The sequence below is a fragment of the Apium graveolens genome, chromosome 5 (genome assembly GCF_009905375.1).
Source record: "Apium graveolens cultivar Ventura chromosome 5, ASM990537v1, whole genome shotgun sequence".
In the NCBI taxonomy this organism is placed as follows: domain Eukaryota; kingdom Viridiplantae; phylum Streptophyta; class Magnoliopsida; order Apiales; family Apiaceae; genus Apium; species Apium graveolens.
The window spans coordinates 165414814-165436983 of record NC_133651.1 but is presented as its reverse complement, the minus strand read 5'-3'; positions in this window follow the sequence as shown (position 1 = coordinate 165436983).

The following is a 22170-nucleotide window of genomic DNA, read 5'->3' as shown; positions in this document are numbered from 1 at the left end:
TTTAAGAAGTAGCTTGCATAATCGGTCTTAAAATTATCGCTTATTTGGATGAGGTTGGAAGCTTTCCCCATTTCTTTTAACCATGCTCCAGCAACCACTTGATCAGGCTCACCCTTAAACTCTGGAGGTTTAACACTCTGGAAGGATTTAAAATGAACAGTATGGTTCTTTCCTTGATGATGTTGCTGCATCAGTAGTTGCTGCTGCTGAATCTGTTGGATTAACAGTGGCTATTGTTGTTGCTGCTGGCGCCACAAACCTAGAATTTCTTTATAGCTGGACCCTCAGCAAAACTACTACTATTTCCTTTAGACTAGGTAGCTTTCTCGGGTGGCATTTTCTTGAAATATAGTAGTGGATTTATTCAAAAGTTAACAAAAATGTATGACAGAAAATATCACCATTTAAACGGTGCACCTATATCAGGAAAATGTTGCCCAAACCAAATACCCATGTCTTTATCATTACGGTCCATTTATAAAAGATATCTAGATTAACAACATTAGCAACAATAGCAACAATGGAAATAGCAGAATCAACAACAGTGTAGAGAAACTGAATATGAAGACACTAAACACCCTAGCATGGCTTCTCAATATAACATCAACTGATTAACTTCCCATCACTGCTCAAATACAACAGCTAAACTAATCTGATATACAACAAAATTTGGATGATTGTATCAGCCATAAACTACATAGAGCAATCTGGCAAACCAACAAACTTAAGGAATTCTGGAACCTACTGGGCTTACCAGTTTAAGTTTCAACCACCCATTCCTCCAAAGGCGACCCTCTATCATCTATAAGTGACTTGCCATACACTGAATTAACCTTTTCAAGGATTCAACCTTCGCCACTGGATCCTGAATCCTCTCAGCTGTCTTCATTTTTGAAATAGAAACCTGATATAGAGCCTTTATTCCTCCTCACAGTCAACTTTTATTTATCTTCACTAACTAGGACTATCTAACTGTAGAGGTTACTGAAGAAATTCATTTCCATGGAATATCGAATGGAATTTCACAATCAATGAATCATTTATAAAGGAAAGAGAAGTGAAGAATATGTAGATATGACTGAGAGCTGTTGGGCTTGCTGAGCAGGCCTAACTCCACATTAGTATGATATTGTCCGCTTTAGGCCGAGCCCGCACGGATTTGTTTTTGGGCACCTCCCAAAAGGCCTCATACTACTGGAGTTATCTGGCTGCTTATATACTAGTAAACTGCCCCTCCCACAAACGATGTGGGACAACTCCTAACAATCTCCCCCTTCACACATCGGGCCCGACACCTGTCGATTCTGCTTCCTTCAGTGTGATCAGGCTCCCCCTCGACCTATACTGAAAGTCTATCTGGCTATCTGCTCCCCCTAGGCCCATACTGGAAGGCCCATCTGCCTTTTCCTTGATCCCATTCTGGGGCAAGCCCATCTGCCTCTTCCTAGGTCACTTCTGGAGCCCATCTGAGATTGTTATGGACCATTTCAACCATAGCTCTGATACCACTTATTGGGAACCACGAACTTAGGGTGTTACTACGTTTTACGATAAAGATTACGAAAAGAGGATTACCCTGTTAATGGTTGATTCCACGCTCTTCTATTGTATTCCCAAATTCCCTTGAGCGAAGTGTGGCCTCCGTCTTCTCAAGTTATCCTCTCTTCTTGCTCCTTGGTGGCTACAATATGTTTTCACCCAATTCCAAGCAAGAAGAGAATAAGAATATATATAGGCTACAATAGGGACCATAGATAATTAGGTTGAGCCTTTCTAATTACATCTTGAGCCTAGCCCAATGTAATTAAATATTAATTCAATCCACTAAAGAATTAATATTTGCACTACCTTTCCTAATACCGTAATTTAATTAATTCGGTTCCAATATTATTTGCTTATTAAATTCCCCATGTTTAAAATATCATATGTCCATTAATTAAATAAATTACTGATAATTTATTTAATTAATATCTTTTATCCTTGATCATCCACTCAACCTTTATTTAATTATGCCAGAATAAATTCCACCTGCAGGGTTTTCACATAATTAAATCTTTTTGAGCTTTCAAGGGGACATCATTAACCCGAATATTATCAAGACATGGATTCCTTCAATAAATAATATCCACCATGTATATAATTCCATCACCCAAAATATAATGATATAATTCAAAAGAATTATTTCATATATAAATCAAAGCATGTAAATAATATACACGTGTCAATTACTATTTCCGGATTAAGAACCTAAGCATTAATAATAACATAGAATCTTAGTTCTCCTTCTTAATCAGTATTAAGGGAACAATTCTAAATTTGATCCTGTTTAATATACACAAAGTATACTAGTATTATTTATTAGTCAATATAAACTAATCTAAATAATACTACAGCCATACCAGTGGATTGTCCAACACCACCTGTGCTGTGAACCTTATTATATTATATAACCGTATTTAACAATCTAATATTCTGTATCCTATTTGATACTAGATTGTTCATAATATATAATATTAGACAACATGTAAACATTCAAATGATTCTCAAATAAACTGGCCAGAAATTAATGTATATACTTCAAATAAATATTTTCAGTATACATTAACAATCTCCCACTTATACTCAAAATATTCTATGTGTACATCAGTGTTTATTTAATCCACTATTTGATTGGAAATCTGAATCAGTATATCCCAAAGGAAATAGATCTGAGGCCTTGTAAATTAATATATACTCCTTAGTCCTTCACAGGTACTTGATTATAGTTTTTACTGCACTCCAATGTTCCTGACCTGGGTTCGACTGATATCTACTAACCATGCCTACAACAAAGCAGATGTCAGGCCTCGTACATAACATAGCATACATTAAGCTTCCACATGCCGAAGCATAAGGAACTGCTTTCATGCTCTCTATATCCTTAGGTGTCGAAGGACACTGCTTCTTAGATAGAGCAACTCCATGCTTAAAAGGTAGAAAACCTTTCTTGGAGTTCTGCATGTTAAAACGAGCTAATACTTCATCAATGTAGGGCTCTTGAGATAAAGCCAACATCCTTTTCTTGCGATCCCTTATAACTTTGATCCCAAGGATGTATGCCACTTCACCTAAGTCCTTCATTTCAAATTGTTTGAACAACCATGCCTTTACTAATGACAACATCTCAACATTGTTTCCAATGAGTAAAATATCATCTACATATAGTACTAGAAAAACCACTGCATTACCTTCACTTCTCTTATACACGCACGATTCGCTTGGACTTTGATCAAATCCATATGACTGGACTGCCTGATCAAAATGAATATTCCAGTCTCTAGAAGCTTGTTTAAGTCCATAAATAGACCTCTTAAGCTTACATACCAGATGCTCTTGGCCTTCCTTAATGAATCCTTTTGGTTGCTGCATATAGATGGTTTCTTCAAGACTTCCATAAAGAAAAGTTGTCTTGACATCCATTTGCCAAATCTCATAATCGAGATGAGCTGCTATAGATAAAAGAATACGGATTGACTTAAGCATGACTACCGGTGAAAAGGTTTCCTCATAATCGATACCTTCTTTCTGAGTATACCCTTTCGCAACAAGTCTTGCTTTCCAGGCTTTCACCTTTTTATCTAATCCCCTCTTTTTCTTGTAGATCCACTTACATCCAATAGGTTTTATACCTTTGGGTGGTTCCACGAGCTCCCGGACCTGATTAGAATACATTTATTCTATCTCAGATTCCATCACCTTTTGCCAAAGATCTGCATCTTTGTCTTGTGCTGCCTCTTCGTATGTACGGGGATCATCATCATGTTCACCAGAGACCAAGTCTGAAGACTCACCCAAAAACATGAATCTATCAGGCTGTTGAACAACCCTCCCACTACGACGAGGCACTGGTGCGGTATTAGTTACAGGTTGTACATTATGTTGTGGTTGTTCTACTTGTACTACAGCTTCATGGGTATTATTTGTCCCTCCCACTAGTTCTTCTAAAACGACACTACTCATGGGTTTGTGATTCATTATATATTCCTCCTCTAAGAATCTTGCATTGGTGCTAACAATGACATCCCGATTCTTCGGACTATAAAATAAATATCCTTTTGTTCCCATGGGGTAGCCTACAAACAACCTTACTTCTGTACGAGATTCAAACTTAGTCGCGTTCTTGTTCAGCACATGTGCTGGACAACCCCATATTCGAATATGTCTTAGACTCGGTTTATCCCCGGTCCACAATTCTAAGGGGGTTTTAGGAACCGACTTAGAAGGTTCAGAAGATAAGCTGCTGTCATTAAGGCATGTCCCAAAAACGACTTGGGTAAATCCGAATAACTCATCATCGATCTAACACTCTCTAAAAGAGTCCGGTTCCTTCTCTCTGCTACAACGTTCTGCTGGGGTGTGCCTGGTGCAGTTAACTGGGATTCTATCCCATTTTCTGATAAATATTCCCTAAATTCTCCAAGCAAGTATTCGCCACCATGATCTGATTGTAGTGACTTGATACTTTTATTAAGTCGCTTCTCCGTTTTAGCTTTGTACTCTTTGAACTTATCAAAGCACTCAGACTTACGGTGCAACAAATAAACGTACCCATATCTAGAATAATCATCAATGAAAGTGATGAAATATTCATAACCACCTCTTGCTTGGATATTCATGGGTCCGCATAAATCAGAGTGAACCAATTCTAACAGTTGTTTGGCTCTATTCTGTTTTGCCTTGAAAGGCCTATTAGTCATTTTACCTTCCAAGCAGGATTCACAAACTGGAAATGGCTCCACTGCCAATGAGCTTAAAGGCCTGTCTACTACCAGTCTTTAAATCCTCCTCAAGTTAATATGACCTAATCTCAAGTGCCAAAGATATGTTTGGTTCAAACTAGAAGGTTCCTTTCTTTTAGTAGAGTTAGAAGATGTGTTGTTCAATTCCCTAAATTGCAGTTGCAGTGTAGGTTGACTAGGATTAATTCTATACAAATTGTCTTGCAATGTACCAGAACTTATAATTCATTTATTCATCATAATAGAAACATTATGATCCAAACAAACATTATAACCATCCAAAGCAAGTTTAGAAACCGAAATTAAATTCCTTCTAAAAGAAGGTACATAAAGACAATTGTTCAAAACCAAAATCCTATCAGAACCAAAAGATAAATGAATAACTCCTACTGCAACTACTGCTACTTTCGTAGCATTTCCCATGAACACGTATATCTCACCATCTCTAAGCATTCTGGATAGTTGGAACCCCTGCATAGAATTACAAACATGATCAGTGGCTCATGTATCTACACACCAAGTGCTCGTAGATATAGCCGCTATAAATGTTTCTGTAACTAGAGAAAGAGACATACCAGTATTGTTTGTCTTCTTAGGAAGAGGACAATCCTGTTTCCAGTGACCTGACTGTTTGCATCTGAAGCACTTTCCCTTAGGCTTTTTCACACCACCCTGAACTCCCACTGCCTTCACAACTTTCTGTGTATGAGCCTTTTTCTTCTTCTTAATACCTTTCGGCTTAGAGGAAGAACCTTTCTCAGCCACATTCACTTGAACACTCTGCCGAAATAATCCTTCAGCTGCCTGAAGTTCTGTCAGCAGTTCTGCGAGAGTATATTGCCTCTTGTTCATGTTATAATTCAAGCGGAACTGCTCAAAACTCTTGGACAAGCTCATAAGGATAATGTCAATCTGGGTTTCCCCGTCAAGTTCAGCACCAAGGATCTCTATCTCATTCAGATGCGACATCATCTTGAGAACATGATCCCTTACAGGTGTGCCTTCAGCCATCTGAGAGTTCATTAAAGCCTTCATGGCTACTTGCCTAGCAGCCCTATTCTGATCTCCAAAAAGTTCCTTGAGATTAAAGAGCATATCCGAAGCAGTGGCCATAGACTGATGCCGATGCTGCAAAACACCCGACATTGCTGCCAGAATGTAACATCACGACATCTCATCAGCCTTAATCCACCGTTTATAATACTCTTTCTCATCTTCAGGAGCATCAGCAGCAGGTTGTTCAGGCTTGGGTTCATAAGTGCAAAACTTGTACTCCTCAGCAGTCAACACAATGTCCAAATTTCGTTTTCATTCAATATAGTTAGGTCCGGTAAGTTTGTTATCCTTAAGTATGGTGAATAGTGGATTAAAGCCCATTTTATCCTGAGAATTATGCATAAAAACATCACATAAATAAGGGTGCATTAATTATTAAGATCTAAATTATTAAAATTTAATGCACTAACATCTAAACACCATAAGCTTCTGGTACGCCACGATGTGTGACATGTATACCACCTAATTTTGTTTAAATGTTACTTCGGTCCTATTACTAAACAATATGCCACGTTGGGGTGGACTATATTATTTTTCATAGCTAAGTGTATACCATCATCAAATCTTAAATTATTCGAAATCTATAGAACTTGGTACGCCACGATGGGTGGCGTGTATACCTTCCAATATTCGTAATTTTGCCTTGAATAGAATACTTCAATTCAATATTCATCAATGGTTTGATTTCCAGGTAGTGGAGGAGTCACATCGGTCTCGCTTAAAACCCAAAGCCTTACAAGTTCGATGAACCCATTTTTGACAAAATCGCCCCAAATCAGAAATAAAGAAAATCCGTATTTATTCCTTTCAAAATTTATTAATTTAAGAAGTTTGTTCTAGTAATTTCTATAACATTCTAGACACCACAAATTACATGCCACGATGGGTGACGTATATATAATTAATATTCGTCTTTATGTTAAATTACCTATAACCAATAATGGAGACCATGGGATTTAATTTCATATTAATTCCCTCTTCCACTTAGAATTTTTTTATTAAAATTGAGGAATTTTAAAATTAAATGGGGCCCTATGTTGTTATAATTATGTCTAAACATGCATTCAAAATACACACATAATTTTAGCAACATATAACATTTAATTAAAGCAATAAATAAAATTTATGTCCATGTCGTCCGAATTAAGTTAAACATGCAATTTTAAAAGAATTACACACATAATTAACGACACACATAATCAATAAATTAAAGCAATAATTAAAATTTAATGGAAAAAATTAAAATAAATTTTCCACTATTATGGCCCTTGAAAAAAAATCCAGCTCTCAAAAAAATTCTGCCCCAAGCGCGCCCAGCAGCCCCAGCAGCCCCAGCAGCCCCCGCTGCCGCAGCAGCCCCAGCAGCCCCAGCTGCCGCAGCAGCCCCAGCTGCCGCAGCAGCCCCAGCAGCCCCATGTAATCGCACAGCGGAACAAAAAAACTACCAGAATTGATTTTCAATCGCCCATAACTATTACAAAATATCCGGAACAATTACAAAAAAATAGATCCAATACAAAACTAATTTTGTAAAATCTATTCTAACACGATCAACCCTCGTGTAAATTACAACCACGATTAAACCACGTGGAAACCAAAACAAAAATTAACCACGATTAAACCACGTGGGATCCAAACACATAATTAAAATATACATGACCATAATAGTGGATTAAAAACCTGCATCAAAACTAATACAAGCAAAACACTATATACACGCATATATAATTACAACATGGACATTATATCATAAAATGTAGAACCCATTACCAGGCTCTTGATACCAATTGTTGGGCTTGCTGAGAAGGCCTAACTCCACATTAGTATGATACTGTCCGCTTTGGGCCGAGCCCGCACGGATTTGTTTTTGGGCACCTCCCAAAAGGCCTCATACTACTGGAGTTATCTGGCTGCTTATATACTAGCAAACTGCCTCTCCCACAAACGATGTGGGGCAACTCCTAACAATCTCCCCCTTCACACATCAGGCCCGACACCTGTCGATTTTGCCTCCTTCAGTGTGATCAGGCTCCCCCTCGACCTATACCGAAAGTCTATCTGGCTATCTGCTCCCCCTAGGCCAATACTGGAAGGCCCATCTGCCTTTTCCTTGAGCCCATTCTGGGGCAAGCCCATCTGCCTCTTCCTAGGTCACTTCAGGAGCCCATCTGAGATTGTTATGGACCATTTCAACCATAGCTCTGATACCACTTGTTGGGAACCACGGACTTAGGGTGTTACTACGTTTTACGATAAAGATTACGAAAAGAGGATTACCCTGTTAATGGTTGATTCCACGCTCTTCTATTGTATTCCCAAATTCCCTTGAGCGAAGTGTGGCCTCCGTCTTCTCAAGTTATCCTCTCTTCTTGCTCCTTGGTGGCTACAATATGTTTTCACCCAATTCCAAGCAAGAAGAGAATAAGAATATATATAGGCTACAATAGGCACCATGGATAATTAGGTTGGGCCTTTCTAATTACATCTTGAGCCTAGCCCAATGTAATTAAATATTAATTCAATCCACTAAAGAATTAATATTTGCACTACCTTTCCTAATACCGTAATTTAATTAATTCGGTTCCAATATTATTTGCTTATTAAATTCCCCATGTTTAAAATATCATATGTCCATTAATTAAATAAATTACTGATAATTTATTTAATTAATATCTTTTATCCTTGTTCATCCACTCAACCTTTATTTAATTATGCCAGAATAAATTCCACCTGCAGGGTTTCACATAATTAAATCTTTTGAGCTTTCAAGGGGACATCATTAACCCGAATATTACCAGGACATGGATTCCTTCAATAAATAATATCCACCATGTATATAATTCCATCACCCAAAATATAATGATATAATTCAAAAGAATTATTTCATATATAAATCAAAGCATGTAAATAATATACATGTGTCAATTACTATTTCCGGATTAAGAACCTAAGCATTAATAATAACATAGAATCTTAGTTCTCCTTCTTAATCAGTATTAAGGGAACAATTCTAAATTTGATCCTGTTCAATATACACAAAGTATACTAGTATTATTTATTAGTCAATATAAACTAATCTAAATAATACTACAGCCATACTAGTGGATTGTCCAACACCACCTGTGCTGTGAACCTTATTATATTATATAACCGTATTTAACAATCTAATATTCTGTATCCCATTTGATACTAGATTGTTCACAATATATATTATTAGATAACATGTAAACATTCAAATGATTCTCAAATAAACTGGCCCGAAATAAATGTATATACTTCAAATAAATATTTTCAGTATACACTAACAAGAGCAACCATACAAGTACATAAAATGGCCAGTCATAGTTCCATACAGTTACAACACATAATTCGGTGGCGTCCCACCAGACCATTTGTCACACAGAAAAATAGATAAATCATATGCATTGTCTATCCCAATTAACCGATAGAATTACCGAGGTAAGGAACAATATTTAAATAGAAAATTGATAGGTAGGAAGGAGAATCTGGGTTCATGATAAATCAACACAACATTGAATTGCTTACTTCGAGTTTTAACTTTCTTATGGGAAAACAAGAAGCTTATTAGATGGTAAGCAATTATTTTGGGAATAATTGTGTCTCAAGAAATGCGTATAAGTGTCCAAGATATAACAACAATATTGATCCATATATTCCACATACACTAAGAGACTTGGCTGTCATAGTAACCGCCGACTACTATCATAACATACTATCTGAACACACTGAGGTCGCGCACTCGGTCCAACAACATCGATAGGCATCGGATAAATGACATGTGGGGCTGGCGCTAGTGTCTCTCCAATCAAGACATGAAGGGTTCGCGCAAAATCTGAACTCTCATGATCAGACTCGTTCACTCGAGAGAGAAACTAAAAATCTTTATCAAATGTTGCCAATAATACATATACGAGGGAGACACATTAAAAGTTAGGGCAACTCTAGTCAAACCTCAATAGATGCTAGGGTTACGCCTTCTAAACCCTCGACTGAAATCTTAGAATCACTCATCTATATGAGTTGCTGACTCACACCTTTATATAAACCTTTCGACACTCACACCTTGCTCCTAACCTAAATCAGGGACTCAAACTTGTAGCTCTGATACCAACCTGTGACGGCCTCAACCTCCGAGATCAGGAATTGACGTCATGAACAACATTTAACCACAAATAATACAACTAAATTCATTATTAATATAACATAAACACAATCCCCTTTCCAAGATATTTTCCAGGTTTAAGAATGACTTAGGTTACACAACTATTACAATTCAACTTATTTCAAACAATCCTGACACAACTAACTTAATACCGCAAATCAACATACCACATCTGGTCTGACACAACTACCTCAGAGGATCCTGGTATGGAAAGAACTGGAACTCTGCCCTGACTACAACAGAAAGGTCTCCTAGGCATCTGCAATATACATATACAAGACACTGTGCAAGTGTGAGCAATCAATTGCTCAGCAATACCACTATATAAATAACAAGTAAACACTTTATGAAAAATATTGATAGGAACATAAATCATAACTTGTTACGCAACAGGTAAAACATGTATAAACTGGATATCCAAAAATAGCATGCTCTGCCAAATAATAACATCAGTCGTGTGTTGTGTATAAATACCAGACTCCAATTTTAGCATGCTATTAACATTTATAACTCAACTGTATAAAGCACTCATTCCGTCACGGGAATCACAAAACCAAAACAAATATGTATTGGACATGTGAACACAGCTGATCAGGCTATCACACCAGATGGCTCAATATGCCATCCCATAAACTTGTTCCGAAACTCAGAGACTAGCTAGGTCTCTGACCTGCTGGACTATTCGGTTTAATAGTGCGCGCAACCGAGTTAACCGCTTATGCAACCTCAATAGGCCACTTTGGCCCTTATGTATCCAATATCTGATCATATTTATCCAATTTTCAAATCACTTGTACCTATCTCAGTTTAAAACCGTTCATTTAACAACACACATAAAATTGGTTCACAAATCATTTTTATTCGGAGATAGGTACCTTTTCGAAGTTACTTTTCCCCAAAATAGATTTTAAACAAATAATTTATAATTACAGGGGATACGTAACTTAAAACGTTTCTGAGTTTGTTCAAGAATAAACCAACAATTTATTCATATATACTAAATTATAAAAGTATGGTCAAGGGTACTTGCCTTGCAGAGCTTTACAACTATTACCGGTTAACTTTAGATCGACTTGGACGCTCGACTTTATCTTCTAACTATTAGACTATCCTGGATTGGACTTCAACACCCAAGTCCTTCGATTGGAACCTTGCTGAGCTTGTCGACTGATCACTAGGCTATCTTTAGTCCAACCACAATTGTCGGGTCCTCCGACTAGAACCTACAGAGTCAAACTACCCTATGTTAAACAACCAGTTACGCTTGACATATCCTCGCTAACAGTTCTACCCAAACGATATTAAAACCCGACTCGTAATTATATGCATTATTAAAATACACATAACAACTAGGGTTCATGTACTCAAGACTCGGTTTTGTAATCATTTTCGGAAAATGCATATACCCGTCGCTTCGTGAAAACAGGGTCGTCAATTATACTACAAAATATTTTATCACAATACGCAAGTAGGTTCCGTCAAATACTTATTTATAATTATATAAGTATATAAGTTCGACTGGTAATCCTGATAATTATAGGATATGCCCCCGTATTTTCGAATTTAATTTCTCTAAAATCGGGCAGCGTCTCCTCTGTTTATCGGCCTACCCGTCGGAACGTATTCGACGCAATCAACCCAACAATCACAATCAATTCAATCACAACCCAACTACGCAATTCACAATTCCAATATCCAATTTAATCTTAACAACTATACCCGACTATTTATGTTTCATAAATAATTGTACAAATTAAATATTAAATAATATTTTATAATTATAGGAGATAATAATCATCACAGTCCACCATCAGCTCATTGAAATTCATCGCTGACGCCGATAAAACCCGAAGGTACCATATTCGGGTTTCCAATCACGGGTTCTACCGATTAAATTCCTGAATAATTAAAATAACTATTCAATTAATCACTAAAATTCATTCAAATTTTTCATAAAAATTCTAATAAATAAAAAGCAATAATCGAATAATTCATCAAGAAATCATGAACCCCAAATTCGGGCAAACCAAAAGTGTGTTCGAATGAATCACAACACAGAACTGATGCAACAGAAGGCAACACCAAGCACATGACACACGCGTGTGTAAGCGCACATGGGAGAGGGAAAACCGGCGACAAAGTCACCGGGAAAAGATAGGGCCGATGGCAAGTACCGGAAAAGAAGAAAACCCGGCGAACAAACCCCAAAAAGAAAGGAACCGCGAGACTGTATGCATACGAGTGTATGTATCTGTTCTTCTAAGAAAGAGGGTAGAGATTAGAGAGATATTGGAGAGACTGAGAAGAGAGATTGATATTTTGTAAAATAAAGGAAATTAGTCACTCTTCTGTTCTGCTAATACAAAGCCATGTGTCCAATTAATAGGACACGTGTCTCGTTTTCCTTGACTGCGAGCCCGAATTAGAAGCATTTTAATCTTCTAAAGTATAATGCTTCGAGTAATTATTAATCGATATAAAAAAAATAATCTTAAATTTCTCTAAATATTCTGAAACTAATAAAACATAAATTCCTAATTTTTAAAACATTTATAAACTGAAACTTATACTCGCGGTTTGCAGTTTAACGGATAATCGTGCGGCTAAATATAATCCGAAAAATTACCAAAATATTTTAAAATTTCCGTTTCAATTCAACACTAGTAAAATAAATTTTTTATAATTTTTTAAGAAATTTTGAATCACGCATTATACCAGGATTTTACGATTTAACGAACAAACGTGCGGGTAAATTTAATCCAAGAAATTTTCAAAATAATTTTAAAATTCTCAACATATTAAAAACTTAAGAAAATATGAATTTCATAATTTTTAAAACATTCTGGGATTAAATACTTAATTTACACAAAAATGCAATCAGAAAATCATTTAGGGATATATAATTACTGAAATATTGATTTCTAAATTTTATAAATTCCCTAAAATAATTATCAAAATTAAAAAACCATAAAAATAATTTTAGAGATAAATCAAATATTTATGAAAATAAATTTTCAATAAAATCACTCTTAAAACTGAAAGCAAAACAATATTACTCAGCAATTAATTATACAAATAATTCTCGTACACCAATAATCCCATATATGGCTTATAATAAGGCAACACACAGCTGACAGACCTAATATGCATATTTTATTTATTTAATTATTCAATAATTACACTTTTGGTAATAAAAAAATACGATTCGTTATAATATATGCTTTAGTTTTGAGTTTTGCAAGTTTGTAAGAATGTTTTATTATCAGTTGTAAGTTTAAACTAGTTGGGATTTGGAACGATGTAATGTAAAATAAGGTTATGGCTTATTTCATACTTTAACTTGTTGCGATCAAAGGTTAAGTATTGCAGGGTCATTGTATTTATTATTTTATATATATGTTTATATTGTGTGTGTGTGTGTGTTTTATGAAGCCCAAACTTCTGACCCGGGTTTGGAGGGCGTCACATGTTTGGTATCAGTGCTACATGTTATAAGTCAGTAAAACAAGCCTATATTGTCGGGTTTGGGTGGACGGTTAGGATTATAGATAAACGATAGAAAGATAAGACGTCCAGAGGTTGAGTGCGATTTTTATAATGTTTTTGGTATGATTCTTGTTATGATTTGAAATTTTTATCTTGCGATGTTGATTTTCAGATAGCAGCGATGGTAGATCCTATTATCGCTGTACCATCTAATCATTCAGATCCTTCTGTTCGTGGACCACCATCCCCACACAGATCTGATCCACACCTTGTTCTTCCACCAGTGTTAGCTATATTACCTCCTATTGTGATAGGTAAACCTTTTCGAGCTATTCCATCACCTCCTGATGTGCGACCACCTATTCGAGGACCCCCACCTGCTGATTCTGTTCTTACCGGACATTCATCTGTGAGTGCATCCTTTTAGTTTACCCCCACCCTGTTCCATACCATCAGTTTGAGGCCTATATTTTTGGAGCGACAAACCCTGTTGGCACAAATTCAGGAGCTACAACATATTTTGAAAACCACAGATGTTGACAGGAGTGCGAGGGAGCTTAGGAGCAAGATTCATGTGTTTCGGAGGTTAGCTGAGGCTAGTCTATATGGAGCTACTCGTGAGTATGCTACCCTAGATGCTCTTGTAGAGTGGGCCAGATGGGTTCTAGAGGAGACTTCAAGGCTTGGAGGACCAGAGTTCCTGATAAGTGGATTTTATATCCACTTGGAACGCTTATTACAAGCTTAAATTGGTGTTTTGGACTTAAGTTGTTGATATTTTGATGTATTTTTGTCTTATATGATAAAAATTGATCAGATTTGGAAGCCAAGGCCATTGTCAAGTTGTAGAGAATATCGTTAGCTTCGTGTGGGTAGTTGAATCGCTTAATTCTGACGAGTAGAACTCAAGTTATGGCCAAAACAAGATTCATCAGAATTTTTCCAGACAGGCTTCAGGCGCCCGCCCACTGGTGGAGGCGCCCGCCTAGTGTGCCGCACGCTGATGCGCGGCTGACTTCGCTGATTTTGCTGAAAAAGCTTTTTTTGAGTGGAATTTGACGATTTTAAGGGTCCATGTCCAATATGGGATTATATATACCTAAAAAAAAGGGTTTTCATCATCCGGGAAGATTGGGATACCAAGGAGAAGACCTAGAAGCACAAAACAACTCCGAAAAAAGATCTTGTTTTCAACTTGTGATTCTTTGAATTAGTTGTAACTTTGGATGCTCGTTTTCGTTCTTGTTAAACCTAGATCTCGTTTATTCGTACTTTGATTATTATTCAGTTTATTAAGACCTTGTTTTATACCATGCTTTCTCTACCTAGACAACCCAAAAGAATCACATTTGATGGTTGTAAAGAGGATTTTCAAATTCTTTTGATTCTTTGATTCTTTTGAGATATCTAGAATTAAAGTAGAGAAATATGTCGGTAGCAGATTATAAAAGTAAGTTTGAGGAATTGTCTAGGTTTGTGCCATCTTATGTAGACACCAAATAAAAGAAAGCCAAGAGATTTCAACAAGGTCTTAAGCCATGGTTCAAAGGAAAAGTAGCTATATTCGAGTTGGATACATATGCAGCGGTGGTATAAAAAGTTTTGATTGTAAAGACAGAGAGTGAAATGTCATAGAAAGAAAAGGAGAGTAAGAAAAGAAAGTTAGAGGGAAGTGAAGGACAATCACAAGCAAGGAAGTTTCCAAATGTTAATAATCAGAAGAAAGGAAAGTTTCAGGCAGGAAAGAGTTTTAATTTCAGGAAGCAAAATGTAGGCAACGGAGGACAAGGCGTCCATCTAGCCATTGGGAATCAATCAAATCAACAAAGGCCATATATACCATAGTGCCAAGTATGTGGAAATAAACATGTAGGAGTTTGTAGTAAATTGAATGTGGTATGTTATAGATGCAACCAGAAGGGGCAATATTCAAGGGAATGCTAGAATCAACCAGCCAGAGAGCTAGCAAATAAGGATCAACCTACCAAGAGTCAAGCAGGCAAGTGGTGGGCTTGTCGTAACCCAAGTTGGCTGCACTCGGGACAGTATGCTTCAGCTTATTTCGGACTCGGAATCGGGACTTGACCCAATTTTCGAAAAGGCTCGGGATTTGACCCGGATTGTCACATATGATATCAGAGCCGACTCTCGAAAGCTTGATGGGTCAAGTTGCCGGAGGTGGGGACACGAAGGCTGGTGGTATTATCCCACAATGGGAGGAGATCCGGAGGTGGGGATACGAAGCCAGCCGGTATTATCCCACAATGGCTAGAGAGGTATGATTTTTGTCCTATGGGTTGTCTGTTCGGGCCTGACGAGGATGTCATGAGTTTAAGTGGGGGAGTTTGTAACACCCCAGTCCCATATCGAGGAGATTTGGGACTTCTGTTCAGTTTATAAGGCAAAGCACTACTACTATGTGTACCAACAAATCATGATCTTTTGGGGGGCTGTGGTGGGCTTGTCGTAACCCAAGTTGGCTGCACTCGGGACAATATGCTTCTGCTTATTTCGAACTCGGAATCGGGACTTGACCCGATTTTCAAAAAGGCTCGGGATTTGACTAAGGTTGTCACATAAAGTATTAGTAGATTCAGGAGCAACTCGATCATTTATTTCTCAAGATTTTGTTGATAAGTTAAAGTGCCCAGTTGAATTATTAAATGAGATCCTGACTATAGAACTATCAAACTAATAACGTATATCTGTTAACCAAGTGTGTACCAATTGTGAGATTGAGATATCTAGAAATAAGTTTTGTGCTGATTTGATATCATTTAAGTTAGGAGAATTTGACGTTATTCTAGGAATGGACTGGTTATCTAAGCATGATGCTCAGATAGACTATCATAATAAGAAAGTAATTTTGAAGATGCCGGATGAGAAATTGGTGACGTTTAGAGGTCAAAGGCAAGCAAACGAGTTTTTAATGATGATTCAAGCTAAAAAGTTACTGCGACAAGAGTGAGAGCATTATATTGCTTATGTGGTAGATAGAAGTTAGGAGCCAGCAAAACTTGAAGATATTCCAGTGGTCAATGAATTTCCAGACATGTTTCCAAATGAATTACCAGGACTTCCTCCAGATAAAGAAATTGAGTTTACAATCTACTTAGCACCTGGAACGGAACCTATATCCAAAGCCCCGTACAGAATGTCACCAGTTGAAATGAAGGAAAATAGAAAAGCAATTGCAAGAATTATTATAAAAATGAGTGATTAGACCTAGTGTATCCCCATAGGGTGCACTAGTTTTATTTGTTAAGAAGAAGGATGGAAGCATGAGATTATATATCGACTATCGGGAGCTCAACAAGCTTACTATCAAGAACAAGTATCTATTACCCCGAACTGAAGATTTATTTGATCAGTTAAAAGGAGCAAAGTACTTTTCTAAGATTGATTTGAGATTCGGGTATCGCCAATTAAAGATTAAACTTGAGGATGTACCGAAGACAGCTTTCAGAACGAGGTACGGTCATTATGAATTTCTAGTAATGGCGTTTGGATTGACCAATGCACCAGTAGCATTTATGGATTTAATTAATATAATTTTTAAGAAGTATCTGGACAAGTTTGTAATTGTGTTTATAGGTGATATCTTGATTTACTCAAAGTCAACAGAGGACCATGCGAAACATTTAAGAATGGATTTGGGAATTTTAAGAAGGGAGAAGTTGTATGCTAAGTTTTCAAAGTGTGAGTTTTGGTTCCAGGAAGTTCATTTCTTAGGACACATAAACAGTAATGAAGGAATCGAAGTGGACCCGACAAAGATTGAAGCTGTTATGAATTGGGAGAGACCAAAAAACACCAACAAAAGTGTAAAGTTTCTTAGGATTGGTAGGATATTATCGACAGTTTTTTCAAGATTTCTCGAAGATTGCAATGCCTTTGATGAAGCTTACAAGGAAGAATGAGAAATTTATATGGGAATGAAAAGTGTGAAGAAAGCTTTCAGGAATTAAAGAAGAGATTGATCACAACACATATTTTATCACTTCTAGACAATCAGAGAGAGTTTGCAATCTGTAGTGATGCTTGTCATAAGTGATTAGGTTGCGTATTGATGCATCATGATAAAGTTACTGTATATGGAATTGACAGAAGTATCCTACTCATGACTTGGAATTGGCAGCAATAATATTCGCCTTGAAGATTTGGAGACATTATCTATACAGAGAAAAGTGTGAGATTTATATGGACCATAAGAGTTTGAAATATATATTCACACAGAAGAACTTAACACGAGACAACGAAGATGGTTGGAGTTGATCAAGGACTATGATTGTACGGTTAACTATCACCCAGGAAAAGTAATTGTAATGGCAGACGCGTTGAACATTAAAGGAGATATTAAATTTATTGACTATACCAGAAGAGTTATATAAGGAGTTTCAGAAGTTGGAATTGGAAGTCAGAGTTTGTAAGCCAGCAGAAGCGAAGATGTATACTATGACCTTCCATCCACAGTTGTTAGAAAAGATAAGGAGATGCTAAGAGGAGATAATAAATCAGGATATCAACAGTTTGGTAGGAGAAGAGTTATGCACTCAAAAGGATGATAAAGTTATTCTTAGATTTTTTTCTATAATTTGGATTCCACTTGTAATGGAGTTATAAAATAAGATTCAACAAGAAGCCCACAATTTTAAGTATTCAATCCATCCAGAGAGTACCAAGATGTACAAAGATTTAAAGGAGAACTATCGGTGGCCAGATATGAAGAGAGAGATTGCGGAATGGGTTAGAAGATCTTATACATGACAAAGAGTTAAAGCGGAGCATCAAAGACCAAGTGGATTATTGAAATCATTAGAGATTCCAGAGTGGAAATGGAAGCATATTGCTATAGATTTTATAGTCGGAATACCAAGGATGAAAGCGAACCATGACACTATTTGGATTATAGTGGACTGACTAACCAAGTGAGCTCATTTTCTGCCTATTAATCAAAGATTTTCATTGGACAAGTTGGTTCATATGTATTTGAAGGATATAGTAGTTCGTCATGGAGTCCCTGTATCTATTGTATCTGACCTAGATCCATGATTCAATTCAAGGGTTTGGAGAAGTTTTCAAGAATATATGGGAACTAAGTTGAATATGAGTACAGCTTATCATCCGCAAATGGATGGCTAAAGCGAAAGAAGGATTCAGAATATTGAAGATATGTTATGTGTTTGTTCCATTAATTTTAAAGGAAATTGGGATGAGCGTTTGCCTTTAGTGGAATTTTCTTACAACAGTTACCACACCAGTATCGGAATGCCTCCATACGAAGCTCTTTATGGATGCAAATATAGATCATCGTTATATCGGGAAGAAGTTGGAGAACGTAAGGTACATAGACCAGAGTTGGTACAACCGACGAAGGAAGTTGTAAAGGTTATTCTGCAAAAGGTTAATTGCAGCACATAATCGTCAAAGTAAATATGCAGATCAAGCCAGAAAAGACATGGAATTTGTAGATGGAGAATTAGTGTTGTTGAAGGTGTCACCATGGAAGGGATTGTCCAAATTTGGAAAGAAGGGAAAGTTGAGGCCTAGATACATTGAACCTTTTGAAATTCTGAAATGTATCGGAAAAGTTGCATATGAATTGGCGTTACCCCTGCATATGGAGCATATTCATAACGTCTTTCATGTGTCAATGCTTAAGACGTATAATCCAGATTCTAGGAATGTGATCGAATATGAGCCGATAAAACTTCAGGAAGGTTTTTCCTATGTTGAGAGTCCAATATAGATTCTAGAAAGGAGAGAGAAAGTGTTGAAAAATAAAGTTGTAAATCTAGTAAGACTATTGTGGAGAAACCCAAGGGTTGAAGAATCAACATAGGAGTTAGAAAGTGATATGCATGAGAAGTACCCTCATTTATTTGCTTAGGTAGATCTGGGGATATAATCCTTTTAAGGGGGAATGATGTAATATCCTGGATATATCGTGTGATTATTTTTGTCAATAAATGAATATTATGTGAATATTATATGAATTTTTGGTGAATTATGTGTTAACTGATATATGTGTTTGATGTTTATGTGTGATAAAATTTGTGAATTTTAATTTTTATATATCTAAAATGAGGTATAGATTATTTTGATATTTTTATAATAATTTATATGTCATTATATGATTTTATAAATGATTTATAAATTTAATACACTATTATTCGATTTAATTATTAATTATATTGATTATTCGAGAATCGTCCAGCTTCAACAATTTTTACGTATTAACTACCCGGAAGTTACGAGAAAACTCATTTCTAACGTAATTTAATTATTCCGAGCATTTTTTGTGTTTTGACTTTTTCAATCCGGAGTATGGTTTTACCTGTATGATTCCCGATACAAAATTTATGATATTATTTAATCGTTTTGGTTTACACCGATAAACCAGATATTTTCGATATACGAGATATTTTGATTAAAGTACTATATTATATTTGCGTAGTACGTGTAACCAAAAGCTCTGAACCCCAAAATTGTATTTAAAAGACCGGTTTTGATGTTTATCCAAAAACTAGTACCGAATTGGATCAGTTTTATTAATACTTAAATAACACAAACAAACAGTAAAATTATATAATTATCCAGAGAAAATAGTAATATTCGTCGCGTTCTTCATAATCAAACGAGGATTTGAGGGCGTTATCGAAGTCCTATCTTGAACTACGAGTAACCAAAACGAAGCTCTCGACAAGTAGATTCAAGTTCTTCAATCCATATCACTGCATAATCATCAAGTAATTTTCTATATTTTTAACTAAATTTTAATTAAATATGATTAAATTAGGACTTTTTGATTTTGATGTTGTTTATGTGTTTTGATGATTGCATGTTGTAGATCATTGAATTATGGTCAATTTGACGAGCTTCATATCATAGAAGATTTTCAGTGTTTGATTCTATGATTTATGAAATTAGGGTTTTTAGAACTTTGAATGTTCTTAATTGAAAATTGGGGGATTTTGATCTAAGTGTTATAAGTGAAATTGAATAATACCATTAGATAGATCGTGTAAAAAGGAATCGAATGGTGTTAGTTTGAAGTACAGAGGGTTCGTGGTTCGAGCTCATCGGAAAAAGGTCGAATTTCTCCGATTTTTATGGTTGTGGCCGGACTTCGTGTTCCAGTCACTGTTTGTAATGTTCGTTGCTTGAATTATGTTTTTGGGAAGGTTGTTAATGAATTCCAAACAAAAACCCTGTCAAATCACGTCGATTTGAGCCTGATTTAAGGTTGCTGGAGTCCGATGACGACCACTGGAAACTGGGTTCATTCCTAGAATCCGGCGAGTTCCTCCCGACCCAGTTCCCTTTCTTCCCAACTCGTTTGGGTTATTTCCTGACCCGCTTTTGTTTTTTTGCTTAGTTTCAATTTTAAAACTATTTTCTGTGATTTTTTAAAAAGTAATTCAAAAATTGTATTTTCAATTTCTGAAATTTATTTTTTAATTCTAAAATTCATTTTAATTATTTATAGATTAGAAATAAATCTGAATTGTCTAATTAATTAATTTTATTTAATAATTAATTGGTTAATTAATTTAAATATTAATTGATTAATTAATTAATTAATTAATTTATTAATTACATTTATTGATTATTTAATTGGATTTAATTATTTCTTTTGATTTAAAAATACCGAAAAATAGTTTCCATCTTTAAAATATTTTTCTAAATTATATTTAATGCTTTGTAATTATTTATAAATGATTTTAAAGCAAATTTCGGGTATTTGAACCTTGTTTTTTTAATTATCAAATGAATTTTTTACCCGTTTTAATATCGAAAAATGTTCACGTATTATTTTTATCGAATACCTTGTATGATATGTGCTATATGCTATCTGATTGATATGTTACATGACTATGTGTTTATTGTTTGACTTTTTAGTCTTAACTTTCAATCTGTACGTCGGATTTGGGTGAAACGAAAGGTAGATAGAAGCTTGTGACATCTGTGAGACGATTACATTGATATGAGATTGAGTATTGATAGATACTTGTGATGTCTAGCAGAGAAAGCGAGGCGTAGGAAAGGAGCGCAAGTGGTTAGTGAATAGAACCGATAAAAAAGTGCAAGTGAAGTGGGAAATCATTTGAGATAAAGCAAGTATACCCTAACTTTCTTGTGATATGTTGCAAGTATCCTGAATAGTTCTTGTTTTATATTGCAAGTGCTTTGAAGTGATTAGCCCTAAACCCTGACCAGATCATTTGATAATTGAATTGTAAGCATTATTCATTGTGAACCATTGATTGATGAATCCCTAGATACTAAACCATGTAAATATGATACTACTCCACAAATACATTCACACCATACCCTAATAACCGAAATATAATAGCTTGAACATAAAATAACTCATACTTTCTACAATACCTTGTAACATTAGAGAACCAAACTTTGTATAACCATTAAATCATTGTTAATCTACTACCTGATTCCTTTATAGGCTTGAAACCATTCTTCATACATACCTTGATATACCATTACGATACTCCTGAATTATATTATGCTTTGAGATAAATGTCTTATCAATGTTGATTATGTTGAGAAACTCACTAACAAGTAAAGCAACATAGAGGCAAGTGTATAAAGAATTTAACAAGTTTAGGCCAAGACCACAGTTAACAAAACAAAACATGCAGGTAAATA